Raw genomic sequence first — 10,878 nt, forward strand, 5'->3', positions numbered from 1 at the left:
TTAAACGCATAGGGCTTAACATTATCCCTATGGTTGGGGTGAGAGTCCTTACCGCAATGGGGACCATCTCCAATGCTACGAAGCTTTGTAAAGGTTGCCCGATAGACTTAGGAAGCAGAACGGTGTGCATTGACCTGATCGTCACCCTACTGTATCATTACGACGTCATCCTCGGCATGAATTTGCTTATTGAAATGAAGGCAGAGATCGAATGTGAAACCCGACTAGTGACGGCACATGGACCTGAGGGCACAGCCTTTACTTTCACAGTTCAGGTCAGTTGGCCCTACCGCATAAGTTGTTATGCTTCCTTATTAGAAAATGTTGATGGTTCGACACTTGGGAACACACCAGTAGTCCAAGACTTCACGGACGTGTTCAAAAAGATCCCTGGGCTACCTCCTCAGCGCGAGATCAATTTTACCATCGACCTAATGCCGAGTGCGACACCTATTTCTTTATCGACGTATCGCATGCCTTCATGTGAAATGGAGGGGTTGAGGACACAAATTGATGATCTATTGAATTCAAGTTTCATATAACCGAGCATATCTCCTTAGTGAGCACTTGTATTGTTTGTAAAGAAGAAGGACGGTTTGCTACGATTGTGTATTGATTATCGCAGGTTAAATCACGTCACGATCAAGAGCAAGTATCCTTTGGCCAGGATAGATGACCTGTTTGACCAGTTAAAAGGGGCACTATATTTCTCTAAGATCGACCTGCAGTCAGGATATCATCAGTTGCGCGTCAGGGATGAAGATGTGCAGAAAACAGCATTCAGAACCAGTTTTGGACACTATGAGTTTCTCGTGATGTCATTCGGACTTATGAATGCACCGGCTGTGTTCATGGACCTCATGAACCGTGTGTTTCAGCCGTATCTGTACCGGTTCATCATCGTGTTTATAGATGACATTTTGATATACTCTAAGAGTCAGAAAGATCATGAAAAACACCTGCGAGCAATCTTCAATACTCTCAGGAAGAATCAGCTATTTGCGCAATACTGGAAATGCAACTTTTGGAAGGTGGAAACAAGTTTCTAGGATACGTGGTGTCCAAGGAAGGAATTGTTGTGGACCTTGCCAAGGTGACCGCAGTGCGGGACTAGGAGTAGCCCGGTTCCATTACAGAAGTGAGAAGTTTCCTTGGACTTCCTGGCTACTATCGCCGCTTTGTTAAAGATTTTTCCAAGATAGCCAGACCGTTATCGCAACTCACTCGAAAGGATCTTAAGTTTGCTTGGAATGAGAAAGCAGAAGCAGCCTTTTAGGAATTAAAGGACAAGCTGACGTCCGCACCCGTGCTAGTATTGCCAGAGCAAGGGGTTAGATATACCATATACGCCGACGCGTCTTGTGTTGGTTTGGGTTGTGTTCTTATGCAAAGGGACAGAGTGATTATCTATGCATCGCGACAGTTGAGGAAACATGAAGAAAACTACCCCATACATAACCTGGAATTAGCAGCTGTCATTTTTGGAATAAATCTCTGGAGACATTACCTCTACGGAGAGGAGTTCAAGCTCTTTTGCGATCACAAAACCCTCAAGTGCATATTCACGCAGAGAGACCTGAATATGAGGCAACAACGTTAGATAGAAACCTTGAAAGACTTCAAGTTTGAGGTCTCCTACCATCCTGGTAAGGCCAACCTTATGGTTGATGCGTTGAGCCACAAGAAGACTATAGAATTTGTAGCTTTGCTGATGATAGAAGAATGAAATATGGTAGAGTTTGTGAGATACTTCGAACAGAAGCTTACAGTAGAGGACCCATTCGAGAGCGTCCTACATATCCATGTACAACCACTTATTGATGATCGAATCATTGTGGATCAGAAAGAAGACGAATTGTTGGTAAAGATGAGAGAACGAACAAGTGACAGTGAGGAATCCGAATGGAGAGTCGGCTCGGACAGAGGTTTACAATACCGTGGCCGCCCATGCGTCCCGAACCGTCATAACTTGAGAAGGGAAGTTTTAGAGGCCGCTCACAATTCAAAGTTGGCAATGCATCCAGGTAGTATGAAGATGTATAGAGACATGAAGCGTTCGTACTGGTGCGACAACATAAAGGCCCAGATAGCAGATTTCGTGTCCCATTGTCTCACGTGCCAGCAGGTCAAGGCTGAGCATCACCGACCTCCTGGTTTACTTCAGCCCATGCCCATAACTGAATGGAAATGAGATTTCATATCTATGGATTTTATTTCTGGGTTACCGAAGACGAGAAAGCAGCACGACTCCATTTGGGTAATTGTGGACCGGTTGATGAAATCGGCTCATTTCCTCCCAATTAGAGTTTCGAACTTAGCTGATGATTTAGCCAAGTTGTATATCAAGGAGATTGTACAACTGCATAAAGTTCCTATGGAGATTGTGTCGGATCGGGACACAAGATTCACGTCCATTTTCTGGACACGAATTTAAAAAGTAATGGGAGTGAAACTAAAGTTCAGTACTGCGTTCCACCGACAAACTGATGGGCAAACGGAACGAGTAAATCAGATATTAGAAGATATGTTGCGAGCATGTGTGCTTGATTTCAATAATAGTTGGGATGACTGTCTCCCTTATGTCGAGTTAGCTTATAACAACATCTTCCAAGCAAGCATTGACATGACTCTTTACGAAGCCTTGTATGGGCGCCCATGTCGAGCACCACATTGTTAAGCAGAAGTTGGCGAGATGAGTTTGGTTGGCCTAGATTTAGTATAGGCAACCTCAGAGAAGATTAATATTATTAGGCGTTGACTTCTTGCAGCCCAGAGCAAACAAAAGAGTTACGCCGATACAAGACAGCGGCAACTGGAATTCGAAGTTGGGGACCATATATTTCTTAAAGTTTTCTCCATGAAAGGAGTCCTCTGGTTTGGCAAGAAAGGGAAGCTTACGCCACGATTTATTGGTCCATTCCAGATTTTAGACCGAATGGGTGTTTTAGCATACCACCTTGCTTTGCCCATGCCACTCGCAAGCGTGCATAATGTATTTCACGTATCGATGTTGAAGAAATATGTTCATGACCCTACTCATATTATCAAATGGGAGCAAGTATAGTTGAGTGAAGATGCTACCTATATACTATGACCAACATGTATTCTTGATAGGAAGGAACATGTGCTACGCAGCAAAGTAATCCCACTTGTGAAGGTATTATGGACACACCACACTGAGGAAGAGGTGACTCGAGAAACGGAAGCTGAAGTACATAAGAACTACCCTTAGATCCTTGAGGAGTACGAAAAGGTACTAATTTTGGGGACAAAATTTTTCTTTAAGGGGGGTAGATTGTAACGTCTCGGAAAAAATCGTACAAAGACCCGAGTACCACATCAAGCAGTAATCCCTAAAGTCCATATTCTGTAGAGATTTAGGTGAAAATTAATTAAGTGCTAAACTAATTAATCCATGGATTTAGCTCCAACCACTATCTATACAAATGGTAAGACCCAAAATCATCACAATCATTAACTCAACACTTCTCAAAAACCTAGGAGAAATCATAAAACCCATTTGCTCTCGGGAGTACATTAAAACTTCGTATCAGACCTGGACTACACGTCGAAAGTTTGATGACTGTGAAACTATAAGATTATGTCTGTCCTACTGGGCTTGACAACCATCGTGGGAATCGAGCCCAAATAGTATCCAGAACCGCACAACTTGAGCCCTGAGCAAACTGTGTGAGAAATGCGAATACATTTGGAAAATGCATTGAAACTTAAGTAAATTGGGCCTTTCGCTTGTGGGCGAAATTGAAGACTTCGGCCCGTCAGATTCTGACCGAACTTCACCCATGGATCAGGGCAATTTTCCTGCACATATTCGTATACTTGTGGCCGCGATCGAGTAACAACGACCGTCGATTTGATACTGGTCCTCCATGGTCGATCTGCTAATCTGATCGAACCGAAATCATAACCTGGCTTAGATCCATGGTCAGGGAACTTGCTCTATGACGTAGGTGAGAAATGGACCTTCCTAAGGGCCCTGTTTGTCAGAAACAGGCACCCTTTGGTTATAACCTAAGTATACCATGGCCATGGGGCCATTGACATCAGTTCTGGGCCTATTTAAAGGCCTTAAACCACCTCATCTCTCCCTCATACGAATTTTCTAAAACCCCTAGGAGAGAGAAGAGAGAAAAGAAGAGAAAAGAGTGAGGAAAGAAGAAAAAGTTTGGGAGATCATGGCAGTGTTTCTCTCCCACGACTACACGCAGTAGATTGCCTTTCCACATCGCTACACGACCCGTTTCAACTGTGATTTGGGTAAGAAATCTTAACCCTAATCTTGTTTTAGAAATCCAAATAGAGTAATTGACGAAATAGCTAACCTATTTCATTGTTTAGGTGTCGTCGTTCCGTTTTCGGGAACGTTATGTTAGAACTAAGTTCAAATCGGGTATTCTGACGAAAGGTGTGAACTATAAAGATTTTGGTTATAGTTTTCAAGGCTTTCAATGTCAGTAATGATTTATGTTTGACTTGATTGCTATTATATGATCTTAGTTATGACGTTTCTGATAAATTATACATGTGTGTGTGAACTATGTTGAAATAAGATGCATTCCATGTGTTTGTTGAAATGTTTGAATGGGTGTGAAATCCTGATTTGTGCTTGTCATGATTTCTAATTTAAGATCCATATATGTTATATGCTTTATAATAGATGTTGTATAATGAATTGAGATAGTACATGCCGTAGCTAATTTAGTCTATGTATTTAGTAAGGCGTAGTCTAAGTGTTTGATAAAATTTCTAAATAAGAATTTGTTGATGGTTTGTATTTAAAAAGAGTATTGAGTTGGGATTCTCAATTACCTTATCTATATGCATAACTTCCTTCATATAGTCAAATTTTGATTACGCAATTTATGAATGAAATGTAATTAATTGGTAGCATGTTCAATGTGTTGACAAAATGCTCAAATGAGCGTTGTATTTGGATTGTTTGTTAAATGTTGTTATGAGTATTACATGTGCTCTGCCTATTACACTTGAGTAAGATTGGGGCCATACCTTGGCCCAAGCAATCGGTAACAATTCTCATTTGAGGGCAGAATTAGTCTCGCCACATTTGATACATCCGGTGAATCCGAGTCGTACGATAATTGTCGACAGTGGTTAGGCCACGTGGAGAGCTTATACGCTCCATGTTGATTAATTCAGCGTGCGCTCGTACTAATCGAACTTATCCACCAAAACTGACTAACCTATTGTGTGTTTACCATGTATGGATATCCCTACTTGAATCTAAGGTACCACTTACCTATGTAAAGACCCGTTTCAACTATAGTACCTTGACCCGTTAAGACTCATGAGTTGTGCATAATAGTATGGGACACCATGATCGAGCTGTCGGCCTATGTTGGGGTGACAAGCCTCCCCGTAGTGACCAGTGAGCAACCCAAACTTGTGAACCGAATATGGTCGTATGAGACACCGTATTCAAGCTGTCGACCTATGCTGAGGTGAGGAGCCTCCCCGTAGTGACCTCGAGTATAAACTCTTGAATTTGTCATCCACTGCTTTACATTAAGGGGTGATGCCCTACAACTTACCTATCGTATGTGGTTAACTAGGATTGACAACCCTAGATGGATCCTTTGTTTAGGTAAATGATTTAAAGGGAGGTACCTTAGCTTCATAAATCTGTTGAATGAATAAGCCTAATTAAGAACCCGACTAACATGACCATGCACCGCATTGCATGTGTCTTTGTAGATGAAGGGCATGATTAGGAAGTTGGACATGCACGAATGGCTGATGTTGTCGATTGTGAGGGAGCTTTGTGCAAGTGCATGCATCATTACTGCACTTCATTCTTGCATTAACTAAAGTATTTAGGAAGTGATTGTTGTATTGCTTTATCATTACTACTTGATTGAATTGATAACATGTTAACCTTTACCTTATAGTATCACTGAGTTGATCACTCACTCCCACTATAGGACGGTGTTTTAAAACACCAACCAGACTCTGTTACAGACGTAGATGATGGGGATGTATATGCAGCGGAGTTAGACTTCGTAGACGAAGAGGAAGAGTTCTCCTATGTTCAGCTCTCTGACAGGTCTATGTAGACCTTGTTTTAATTCGGTGGGATTGCAAGGTTACATGGATTAGTTGGACCTTCACATTTTGATATTTTGAAAATTTTGAAACAATACATGTATATATTCAGCCCGGTAACGTACTCATACTCTGGAGATTGTGATACACTTATACACTTTATATATCTATCTCAGTCTTCTGCCTACTAAATTAAATTGTCTCTGGAGTATGATATGTTGTTTTAGTATAATCCTCCTCATGTTTAAAGCACTAATATGGACAACATTTAAACATCATTATCTATATTGCATAAGTGATGCGTTGGATCTCGGGAGTTGAGCTTTGCTCGACCCTCGAAATCCGGGGCATTACAAAATCACCACCAGGTATGTCTCATCTTGACCTAAATAGACATATTTAAAATCAGAGGGTAAAGGTTTTAGGTCAAGCTTTGATACTTTAAGGATAGACGGTAGAGGCACAAATCAGTTTGGGGCAATGTTTCAAATTGTGGCATCCACCAGTTAACTTCGAGTACCGGTGCAGCATCAAACAAGACATTCATCTCCCTAATCATATCATCATCCAAATCAGGGGAGTAGGCTAAACATGTCTCTAGAAGGTCAGAGGATAAGGTCATAAGAGCTCTGTTTTCCATGAAAGAGTTTATTATATTAATGTCATGGGCCTCGTCATCATCCTCTGCCTATCTGCTCATGCTGAAAAAGATATTGAGCTCCAACATCATATTTCCAAAAGACAAATTCAAGACCACATTCCTGCAATTAATGATAGCATTGGATGTAGCAAGGAATAGGCAGCCAAGTATGACAGAGATTTGAGTCCTCATATCTACAATGAGTTCAGTATCCAAGACGATAAAATCTATTGGATAGTAGAATTTGTCAACCTGGACTAACACATCCTCAACCATCCCCCTCAGAATACGAACTAAGCGATCAACAAGTTGTAATATGGTCCAAGTGGGTTTTATTCACCTAAACTTAGTTATTCATAGACCAAGTAAGGAATCAGATTTACACTTGCCCCAAGTCAAGGAGTGCATTCTCAATCTGGTGATTCCCAATTATACAAGTGTTAGTTGGGCTACTAGGGTCTTTATATTTTTATGGCATATCTTGCTTGAGGATGACACTCACTTTTTTCATTAGAAAAATTTTCTTTTTAATACTTTGTCGCCTTTTGGTTGTGCATATATCTTTTAGAAATTTGGCAAATGAAGGAATTTGTTAACTTTCACTTGTTTTAACACCTTTAGAATATCCTGTGAGTTGGTTAGAACTTTTGGTGCAATCAACCGTTAGGGGAATGGAGCAATAGACTTGCTCAGAGGTTCCGATTCTAATCCATGTGGAGCGGTGCTAGGTCTATCAGAGAGAAGGTGTCGACTTCATTGAGATATTCGCATCGATTGTGAAGCAAGTATCTATCAATTTGTGTTGGCGCTAGTTGCTCAATATGATCTCGAGTTGGAGCATATGGATATGAAGACTGCCTTCCTGCATGGATAATTGAAAGAACATATCTACATGAATCAACTAGAAGGTTACGAAATACAAGGGACAGAGAACAAGGCTTGTGGGTTAAGGAGGTCGTTGTACTGCCTAAAATAATCACCCAAGCAGTGGTATAAAAAGTTTAATTCTTTAATTGTGAGTTAGAGGTTTACCAGGAGTACATATGATCGTTGCGTCTATTATAAGACAATGAGTGATCGAAAATTTATTATCTTGGTTTTGTACATTGATGACATGCTTATCACCAGTCATAGAATGTCTAAGATCGACTTACTGAGACTCGGTTGTCAGGGACATTTAAGATGAAAAATCTGGGGGCTGTAAAGAGGGTTCTCGACATTGACATGCACACAAAGACAGGAAAAGGAGTAGGCTATGGTTATCTTAGGTGGAATACCTTGATAATGTATTAATGAAGTATGGGACAAACAAGGAGAAACCGGTCAGCATTCCCCACACGGCTCACTTTAAGTTATCTTCAGAACAATATCCTAAAACCAATGAAGAAAAGCAGGATGTTTCATGTGCCTTATTCGAGTGTATTTGGTAGCTTGATTTATGTCATGGTTTGTATGAGGCCAAATATATCATATGTAATGGGTGTTGTTAACAGATACATGTCTAATCCTGGCAAACAACACTGAGAAACAATGAAATAGTTACTTAGATACATTCGAGTTACGTAGGACTACGTCTTATATTTTGAGAAATCAGGAGCCAAGTTAGTAGGTTATGTGGAATCTGACTACATGGGCAGTGTGGACAATAGAATATTGACTTCCAGTTACTCGATTGTGAAAGTGCTATATTGTATAAAGCACACCGTTGTTTGTCAAATTTTGTTTAGACAAAACAGCTTGAGTTATAGTCCATCTAATGTGGATTGAGATGAAAAGTTCAAGTCTCAAGTCATTCAAGTTCAACATCTACTATGGAGACCAAGCTTAAGTACAAGTCATGAAGTTAGAAAGTACAAGTTATGAAGTTGGAAAGTTTAAGCTAAAGTTCAAGCTAGAATGAGTTCAAATTCTACTACACTTCAAGTAGAAAATCATACTTCACCTTTAATACACTTTAAATTGAAGATCTACTATGCTCTATTGAAGATTTAAGAAGAAGAACAAGCGTTAAAATTCAATGTCCAATCTTCTTAGGTATATTTGACCCTAGAAAGACCTCAGACTTAGGTTCTTTCAAAAGATAAACTTATATAGGTTTTTATACTTTGTTTAGGTTTTAGTTCGACTAGTCTAAGTTGTGGCTCGACTAGCCTAAGATACTCTTCGACCAGTCCAAGTTTGAAATCCAAAAATGGATATTTCTAGTGGTTTCTCTACCAGTCGAGCAAACTACTCGACCAGTCGAAGAGGGACCTTCGACCAGTCGAGGGTTGCTCGACTCGAAGTCAAGCAACTAAAATTTAACACCCTCAACCAGTCGAAGCTCATGCTCGATGAATCGAGCAAGGCCTTCAACCAGTTGAAGAACAGTTTTATCCGATCGCGCCCAAAATTTAAAATTTGGTTAAATCTTAGACAAGTCGAAGGTGACCTTAGACGAGTCGAAACAACAACTTTTCAGCCTATAAATAAAGGCCTTCTCTCAATCCGAAATTAATCATTCAAGCTAAGAAAAGCCTTCACCAAGAAAAAGAGAAGTTCCCACTATCTTCAAGCTATTGCACGGTATTTTAATATTTTATTTATATAGCTTTTTGTTTTGATTCCTTAGTCTCTTTTCGTGAATTTTACTTTGTAAAATAGAGTAATCACTCTTCTTTGAGATCTTGAGGAATTCAAACAAGTAGACTTTGATTTGAATTAATTTAAAATCAATATAGAATCTAGAACCCTTGTTTGTGTTACTAAACATTGAACGTTCTACTTCAAGCAAAGCAGTTTTACGGGCTACTTTAAGAGATTTATCTTTAAGAAGAAGATAAGTACATTTCTATATTCTGATTTTTTAGTTTATTTGAGATAATTAGAAAATCTCAGCGTGGGGTTTTGATTGAGATAGGCAGAAAATCTCAGCGTGGGGTTTTTGTTTGTGATATCCCTTCTAAAATCACAACTGTATAAGGTTTTAAGGTGAACTTGTGGAAATCTTGTTTTTAGTGAACGCCAATATCACGTGGGTTGTGATTATTGGAAGTGGAGTAGGTGTGGCTATTTGAGAACAGTTGGTGTACACACCGAACCACTATAACTCATGGTGTTTGTGGTGGATGTTTAGTTTTTGCATATGCGGTGAATTATTATAATTTATTTATACAAATGTGGTGAATGCTTGTAATAGATAGCTCTCTTATCTCTTACTTGGTTTGAGATCTTGATCCTTACAAACATTCGTGAAATTAAGTTGTCCTACCTAAAACTTTGTTTTTGGTTTAAGGTTGTCTTACGAACTAAGTTTGAATCAATTTTTCAATACTAATACTAGTGAGATTTCTGATTTATTTTAATTTATTTATAATTTCAGTACTTTAAGTTTTTATTTGGCATAGTCCTATTCACCCCCCTCTGAGACTGTTTAGCTCGCCCTTTTCAGTTTGTGCTAGTGGGTGGAGTGATTAATTGAATGTCAAAGCTTTAGTCTGTAGTTACTCTTTCCACAACCGAAGTTGAGTAAATGGTGGTGATAGAAGCATTCAAGGAAGATGTTTGGTTAAGAGATATTATAAATTAGTTAGAGCTTCAGCAGGAGGCCATGCTGGTTAATTGTAACAGCGAAAGTGCGATTAATTTGTCAAAAAATTCTATTTATCACTTACGTACTAAACATATTGATGTGTGTCATCCTTTTATCCAACAGGTGCTTGAGGAATGAAGTGTGACTCTAGAGAAAATTCACATAAGCATGAATCCGGCTCACATACTTACTAAGGTGGTTCTTATAGAGAAGTTCAAGTTTTCTGCAACTTCTGTGGGCTTGACGAAGGCGTAAAAGGAAGACGGAGTGTTCATGAAAAATAATGGTAGAACTATGATGCAAGGCGGAATTAGAGAATATAATATCAAACTATGAATAATGAAATTGAAGACATAATGGAGATTGTTGTTGATGTCTTAAATCTATAAACAATAGGGTCTGTCGATGCCATCGACAGACCACTTAATCCCATCGAGTAGATGTCGATGCCATAAAAAAATTTAAAATGTTTTATTGTTGAAATGTTTTGGTGTTTTACTCAATTCCATCGAAGGTGTTCGATGCCACTGACAGATCACCGATGCCATCGAAGTCCCATCGAAGGTTCTATCAAGCGAGCACGCAA

This window comes from Magnolia sinica, chromosome 17, assembly GCF_029962835.1.
Source record: "Magnolia sinica isolate HGM2019 chromosome 17, MsV1, whole genome shotgun sequence".
Classification (NCBI taxonomy): Eukaryota; Viridiplantae; Streptophyta; class Magnoliopsida; order Magnoliales; family Magnoliaceae; genus Magnolia; species Magnolia sinica.